This window comes from Microtus ochrogaster, chromosome 1 (assembly GCF_000317375.1).
Source record: "Microtus ochrogaster isolate Prairie Vole_2 chromosome 1, MicOch1.0, whole genome shotgun sequence".
NCBI lineage: Eukaryota > Metazoa > Chordata > Mammalia > Rodentia > Cricetidae > Microtus > Microtus ochrogaster.
Window position 1 is genome coordinate 118,089,328 of NC_022009.1, and position 8,341 is coordinate 118,097,668.

The following is an 8,341-nucleotide window of genomic DNA, read 5'->3' on the forward strand; positions in this document are numbered from 1 at the left end:
TTTAATGCTATGTGTCCAGGACCTCAATAAATATGTACTAGAACTCTAATGTATTCATGGCTCTGAACTGGGAGGTAAGAAGAGTCAAGGCCTAAGAAAATTTGTTTCTGAGCTCAAATAGCTTAAAGTCAAAGAGAGCATATAAACTTGCATATAAAAGCCATATAACAAAGGAAAAATAATAAGGGCCATAAAACTTATAGACATGATACAGGAAAGAATCCAGGCTGACTCGCATTGAAATAAAGTTTTGAAACAAAGGGTTTGGAGATCAGAACATCAGTTGGATAATCATTCCATACTATGGGGGAGAGAAAAGTAGTTCAGGACAGGACTAATGACAGATTCAGTTTGGGTGATGAGCAGAGAATTTCTAGAGAACAGCGTCCTGGGAACAGAGAGAAGATGAAGCCGATGAGGGACTGGTTTTTGTATTTTCAGTGTCAGAAACCAAAATCAAGGTCTTGGGAGTCTGAGACAGCCAGGCTTAATGCTGAACTTGAGCCTCAGCCCAGTCAGTACTATACAATGCATAGTTCAAGCATGGAAAATTTAATCCTCAGAAAGGGAGAATTGATGAAATTTTTTTTAGAGAAACACAGAAGATGAATATGAAAAGTTTGTTCGAAAAATTAAGGACAGCACCAACATAGAAATTTCCATCCCCACATGGAAATCCACACAATCAAACCAATTGGTGAGGTTCTTCCTCTGCAGAATTGCCATGGAATCTCAATAGTATGATCACTCTTCACAATGACTTGGGAATGCTTCTCTTAAAACTGTCTATAGAGCCAGTCACATACCCAACAAGTTCATAGGTCGATTTGATTCTATCCCTCTTAAAAATAAAATATGTTCCAGAGTCAGTGAACTCCTACCAGCCCAGGTTAATGGTTTTGGTGGGTTCCGTGGTAATGACCATGACCACCACCATCACCCCAGGCTTAGACCACCCTTCCTACCTCTCTTCAATGTTATTCTCTGAGCTTAGCCCAGGGCTTGCTGTGGATCTCTGCATCTATTTCCATCAGTTATTGGGTGAAGTCTCCGGGAAGACAGTTGGAGTAGTTACCAATCTGATTATAAGAGATGGCCAGTTCAGGCTACCTATCTACTATTGCTAGGAGTCTTAATACAAAGGAAAAGCTTAGTCCTACCTCACCGTGATAGGCCTTGCTATGTTGACACCAGAGGAAACAAGCCCAATCTGAACAGAAACAGAGGAGAAGTGGATTAAGGGGAATACGGGTGAGGTGGGGAAAGGGTAGGGGAGGAGAGGAGGAAGGTAAAACTGTGGTAAGGATATAAAACTAAATGAATAAATTTAATTAATAAAGACAAAAATAATGAAAGAGAGCATTTGCAAACTATCTGATTAGGAATCAGTGTTCCAGATACACAAGGAAATCCCACCACACGAAAGCTAATATTTATATCCAGTTTAAAAATGAAAAAAAAAAGTCTGAATAGACATTCTGAATATAAGACATACAAATAACCAACAATAATATAAGGAAAAGCCACTAAGTGCAAAGAAAATAATTCGAATGTTTCAGTACAAAAGCAAAATCACAAAAGTGCTGCATGTCATGCAATATACTGGTTGTGCCATGGGGTATATTTATAATTTCAACTAACAAAAATATTTCTAGCTGTTTCTCATGGTCCCATCACATGAAATTGTGCTATTCTACATGCCCCTTATACTGGACAAAACAAAACAAAACAAAACAAAAAGCATAATGTCTACCCCAGAGAGACTCTGTCCAGGGAAAGTCCACAGAATAGTTACAATATTGTGGGACTATGCACATTCTGATCAAAGAAAGAGTCTAGGAAGGCATCTGTCTCCCACTCAGGCACCAAGTCTTGTCTCTAAAGGCTAAAGCAACTGTCATGCTATCTAAAAGTATCTAGGGAATAAAAAACAAATACCTGGTTTGCTTGGGGCGGGGGGGAGAGTGTAATATTTGCAAAAGAAATGCTCATCTACTCTTCCACCTTTAAGAATTATCTCTGTAGAAAGTAGCTTTGTGTATTTATATCAAGCAGGGGCTATAAAAAAGTATCTTTTAAACATCTACAGGAGTACCGGGGAGACTGCTCCATTCATAAAGTATTCTCTGAGGATGTATGAGAATCTTCTTTCATATCTCAAGTACTTACATAAAAGACAGGAACAGGTGTGTGTCTGTAATGCCAATGTTGGGGCTCAGGGTGGAGCTGAGACAGGAGGATGCTGGAGTATGACTGGCCAGCTGGCTGAGCTACAAGTTCAGTGAGAGATGTTACTTCAGACTAGGATGAGGAGATAGATAGAGAAAGATAAACAACATGAATGAGTGTACATACACATTCGTATCACACACGCAAACACACACACACACATATATATATTCACACATACGAGAGAGAGAGAGAGAGAGAGAGAGAGAGAGAGAGAGAGAGAGAGGAATAAAACAAGCAGTTCTTTCAGAAATATTACCAGACAGTAAGATAGAGTCCACCCAGTCCATCTCACCTCCTTATATTAATCAGGAAATCAAACTGCTAGCCTTCTTTCCTATCTGGATGACTTCATAAAATCCTAAACTTATGTAAGTACCATCCAAAGGAGAACAGGAGAAGATGCCCGGAGTTAATGCTTCTGGTTCATCAAAATAATCTGTTGTCCTAATTTCCTTTGCACATTAGGACCTTTGTGGGATGTGCCTCTCTAGGCATGTGCATATGCAGGACGTTTAACTTCCACACAAGGATTGATTCTATCCATACAAAGGATGAAAGAAAGGCCTGTAAATCTCATTAGAATGAGATGATTCAGATTTACAGCTCTGATGATAATGTGATTTAACTAATAAACAGTCTTATTCAGAGGGCACTTCACTTCACTGAATGCAGTTAGTGAGGCTTCTTTTCAATTAAATGTTTATCAAGTCGTGCACAGAAGCCAATCTATGGCGTGCATAAAAATGAAAGATTATTATGGTGAGTCATGCTATTCTCTCTGTTTCTTTGGGTAAAGTCAACAAATGATTAGTCATCTTCCTCAAGATGGCAAAGCTATAACAATGTCTGAATCATAAATAGCAAAACATAAAGCTGGAGACACAACATAAAATTTGCAGGATACCAATGATTTCTTTTTCTCTAAAGATTTATTTATTTATAGATTTATTTACATGTGTATGTCTGAGTGTACATATGCATGGTATGTGCACGACATATGTGAAGTGCTCACAAAAGCCAGAAGAGGTCACCAAATATCCCAGAACTGAGTTACAGGTGGAGGGAAACCACCTCACATGTACTTCCTTTACCTGGTTAGGTTGTTCGCATAATTTATTGTCATCTAGATGAATTTTCACCAACATTTATGCATCAAACTGGATACCAGATCTACTATTAGAGTTTGATACTGTTTCTACACATGTTTTCATTTTAGGAAAGAAATCCAATCACTCTATTGCCACAGAATGGAATGATGTGGGATACCGATCTGTATGCTGTGAGTATGTTTTATTACCATTGGTTAATAAAGAAGCTGCTTTGGCCTATGGCAGGGCAGAATATAGCTAAGAGGAAAACTAAACCGAATGCAGGGAGAAAAGAGGCAAAGTTAGGCAAATGCCATGTAGCCACCCAAAAAGCAAGCGGGAACAAACCACGAGCCTCGTGGTAAAATATAAAATAATAGAAATGTGTTCATTTAAGATGTAAGAGCTAGTTAATAAGGAGCCTGAGGTAATAGGCCAAAGAGTATATAATTAATATTAGGTCTTAAAGTGGTTATTTCTTAAGCGGCCTACAGGAGTTAGTGAACAGGACCCTGTGGGTAGAGAGAAACTAGTCCAGGGGACCAGCAGAATGGAGAGTATTTGTAACTACAATGGAAGAAAGGAATGTACAATGATCATGAAACAAGAAAAAATGGTGCTATGAGGCGCCCCAAGTTTCCAAAGAACTTAGCCCTCTTCCATTGACAGAATGAAAACTTTGAGGAACATTTCATCTCTGCAGAATTATCCAGGCTTTTGAACTTGAGAAATGATAATATAATCCAAAAAGTTAACACTCGAGAACTGTGTTGTTAAGCTACATGAGAAACTCAAAAGCACATAATGGTTTAAGTGACCTTACAATTCAGGATTATGCTCACAGCTATCCTTGTCTGTATATGGTCAGTAGATCATGAATGAACATACCCTGCCATAATCAAGACTCCTTTGTGGGTTACTTGAATCTTCTTATGCCTCAAATAACCTTATACACTAAAATTTAAGAGCTTACCACTAAAATGTTTAATTTTTTTTTTACTTTAAAACATATTTATAAAGTATCTAATGATTAGATTCTTTGGGGGAGGATTAAATGCTTTTTCCTCATTGGGTAAAATAGTCCAAGGAAATCTGAGATTTATGAAAGAAATGTTAAATAAAAATTAAGTTTATTAGAAAACAAACACTTCAAAGTACTAAAGTAATGTTAACTCTAAATTTCAATAAATCTGATATTAACACTTACTTAATATCCGTGTGCCGAATCTTTAAAAAGTGTAAGGGATGAAGAGATCATAGATGATCTCCAGCCTAAGATGCTGGGTTTGAGTGGCACATGTCATGTTTGCCCATGACAGGCCCTAACATCAGTCAGGCGGTCTGATTTCCAGCCTTTTTTATCCACTCAGGATCTCTGGAGGGCACAGCTCAGTCGTACTGAAGGTACACACACAGCCCAATATTTTACACCAATGCTTTCCTAAACAACTGGGAAGGTTTGTATTTAGATAGCAACGTAAGATAGTCTTTTAGGACACTTTAAAGTTAAAAATGATGAGAAAGAATACTGAATTTAAGTTACTTACATCTTATGTTAGACCTTATTCAAGTCAGAAGACCCCCTTTAAGTAGTGAGGACTCTGTAGACGTAAACACTTCTCTAGCTGCCTTTAAAATCTATGGAAAACACAATGGGAAGGAAGCAATTATTAAGATCAAATAAAAAGTTCGATGATTTCAAACCACAATGAAATTTTTACATCTTTAGATTACAGTTTTCAGAAACCAGGCCCTTTAATATTTTATCAGCTACATCTGTTCTCGTATGACCCGCCGTTACTGTTTTCCCACGCATGTTTTAGGCATTCGATCATTAAGCACGTGAAGATGGTGAAATAACCAGAACTACTCTTCTGTTACTTGTTCTAGTCCTGGCAGCTGCTCTTAAGACGTTAAACCTAGTTACAGTTCTTTACTCTCAACATCATTAAGTCAAATTCATAACAATCTAAATGTCTAAACACACTCAAGGTTTTATTGGTAAATATTACTTCCTCTGTCCCAGTCATCACCTTTCACACTTTAGAAGATTACATACTTGAAAATTTTATAGTGACATATTTAATACCTGTCGGGTGTCCAGTTGCTTCTCTAGTTCTCGAAAGCCAGCAAGATGACTCACCAGTTAGAAGCTCTTGACAATTAAACTAATAGGCTGAATCCAAGCCTAGGAATCCACATGGTGGAATGAGGAAAACTTCTCTGCACTCATTTTCTGACCTCCATATGTAACACACACACACACACACACACACACACACTGCAATAAATATTTTAAGGAATACTTTACATACAATAACTATGACTCTAGTACTCTGCTGGCACTTAAGATTAATATTTTCTATTAAGTATCACCTTCCTCCTAGTCTCCTGATCTATTTTTCCATTATTCAATTCATTAAGCTGTTGGAAGACTGACTTTCTTACTGCTTCCTCCACCAAAAGAAAAAGGGAAATCTTCTCCTTAGAAACTGTGTATGTTTTCATTTATTATCATTGACTCTATTTTTGCATAACTACTTAAATAGATGCTGTTTTCTAGGTAGCCTAGGTATTTGTGAAGCAGCTTTTCATTGATCTTCAAATCTCCATGTGTTGTCACAGTTTCTGCATATCTGACAGTGTGGAAAAATCTCAGACTAAGTTGTAAAAATTTTATTTTCCACTACTCCTACCTTATTGCACAATCATATCTAGGAAGAAAAATATCAACTCTTCGGCCCACAACAAATGTTTGTGTTTTTACATATCTGCTACAAAATGCAAATTAGCAATCAACTAATGTTTATCAAATATCTCTATGTGTAGTATGAAGTACAAAAGAACAAGGTGAGTGTTACACCAATCTTCTCTGAATGTTTGTTCTGATGAAGGAATTAAAAACACAAAAAAGCAAACAAAATAACTGCAGGAAACGTTAAGCATACGGGAAGAAGGAAAAAGGGAAACTAATTTTAGGAAATTCATTTGTAAGACCCTGGCATTGTTATGGAAATCAGAGCCAGCTTCTGTGTAGTCTGCCAGGTCAAACAACAGGATCAGGGAAAGAGGTGAGATTACCAAGGGCAAACAATTCACAGTTTAATCTTATCCAGATTTACTTCCACAAAGTATTTTTTTTTTTTGACACGACTTGCCAAAGTCTCTGCTCATGTCCATTTTGGTTTCAAAACAAAACAATCAAAAAGGAATGAAAAAGATAAAGAGACTTAAACATCCACTGCCTCGGGTATTTCTGGAACCAGGCACTCCTGCCCTACCAGCCTTTACTTGAGAGAAGCGAACTTCAAGAGAGAAGTGGCTAAATGAGAACAGACAGGCAGAGAGAAAGATGCAAAGGGATTATGTGAGATGGTTTCCGCAGTAGCTACATGTTTCACAGGGCACCAATGGCTTCAAGGGACAAAAGAGACCAGCATTTGAAAAGAAGGGAATTGGGGATGCTGTAACTAAGGGAGGCTGGGCTTTCTCTGTCTGGGCGTCATGCTTGGTTCTTGTATGTAATGACATCATTGATCAAAGACTTTTATTTAGAAACGTGTAACTCCTGATCCAGAGCTATGTCTGGAAGCCCAGGAGTCTGCTATGGCAAGGGTCCAGCATATACCTCCTAGACTGACTGATGCTCTTCTCCCAACCCCGGAGCGTCTCCTTTCTCACCTGCTGCTGCACGCTCTGTATTACTCAGATGCAGCTTATCGCCCGGCTCTCCACGGCAAAATCCTCCACTGGCTGTGTACCTCCTTAATCCTTCAACTCACCTGCGACCCTCGTTGCTGCAGCTGCTGCCACAGCCACCTGAAGCTTCCGCCTTCGTCCCCTTGGTTACCGCGTTACATCGGTGCCCATAGCAACCAGAATGCTGGGCTCGGTAGTGCTGTTGTCCGCCTCCAGAGGGAGGAAGAGAGTCTATGATGGGTAAGAGAATGGGAATTCTGATCCTGGGAAGGAAACTGCAATGATATTCAACAGGTTGATGTGTTGAGGAGATCTTTCGGTTGGCCTGGATGGATCTACATTTACTGATCTGCTACAGCATTGCAAGTATGGATCAAAGATTCCTACATGTACCACTCAGTTCACCCTCATAAAAACCCAATCTATGTGGGAAAATTAAGGCACAGAGAATCCAAGTAATTTACACCAAATTACAAAGCTAGCAAATGACAATCCCAAAAATTAACTCTAGCTGTTTAACTTCAGTAAGCCCTTCACCCATGTATAATATTGTACTGCTTTCAAAAGACTGCCAAGAAATTAGAACAAGAATCTAGTTTTCTTGGCAAGTGCAGAATTCACTAGGTAACAAATAATTTATCCATAAGGATGTGTATTTTAGACATATCTATAAAGATATCACATGCATATACATAAAAATACAGATAAATCATGCATTCGAATGTTTTTAATTGAAGTTGCTCTTTGATAATTTCATATATTGTGTATAACACATTCTAATTATCTCCCCTTTTCCCCAGCCAATCCCCCCTACAAAACCCTTTTGCAACCCACATTCAAGTCTTTTGGGTTTTGACTAAATGAGTTTAACAGGAGTATCTGTGGGTTTGATATAACCCCCTGGTAGTTGGTGGGGTCACCAGTGAGCACAAAAACTAAAGACAAGCACTGCCCTTCTCACAGAGTCTCCGTAGCCTATAAGTGAGACAGGAGAGCTAGGGCCCTTGAACTCTTCTCTTGCCACAACTGACTGTTTACAGGGCCAGTTTTGTACAACCCTGTAGTCAGATAATGACAGTTGTTGTACGTACATGATTACAGGGAGGGGCTGTATTAGACCCAGAAGGTGGTCTTCTACCACATTATCTGAGCCTTATATGGGGCTGCACAAATTTCTTGTTTAGATCTGAGCACTCATTCGTCTCTTACTGTAGCATGTGGAGAAGCTGTGAGTCTTGGAATCCGCTGTTGTTAAATGGAAAGAGATTAAGGCTGAGAGTAGCATTCATCTACAGGTGTAAACAGTTATTTTTCTGGTAGTT

General features: G+C 38.7%; 1 protein-coding gene across 2 annotated transcripts in view; it reads right to left on the bottom strand.

The window, feature by feature from the left end:
• Nucleotides 1-7,178, bottom strand: part of Zbbx (zinc finger B-box domain containing) — an 84,345-nt gene extending 77,167 nt beyond the window's left edge. For both annotated transcript variants that reach the window (XM_013348300.1, XM_026788141.1), the window contains exons 1-2: nucleotides 7,103-7,178; nucleotides 4,868-4,958 (exon numbers count right to left, since the gene is read on the bottom strand). The gene's annotated coding sequence lies outside the window, so the exon portion shown is untranslated. The remainder of the gene's footprint in view (nucleotides 1-4,867; nucleotides 4,959-7,102) is intronic.
• Between the last annotated feature and the right edge of the window lie 1,163 nt (nucleotides 7,179-8,341).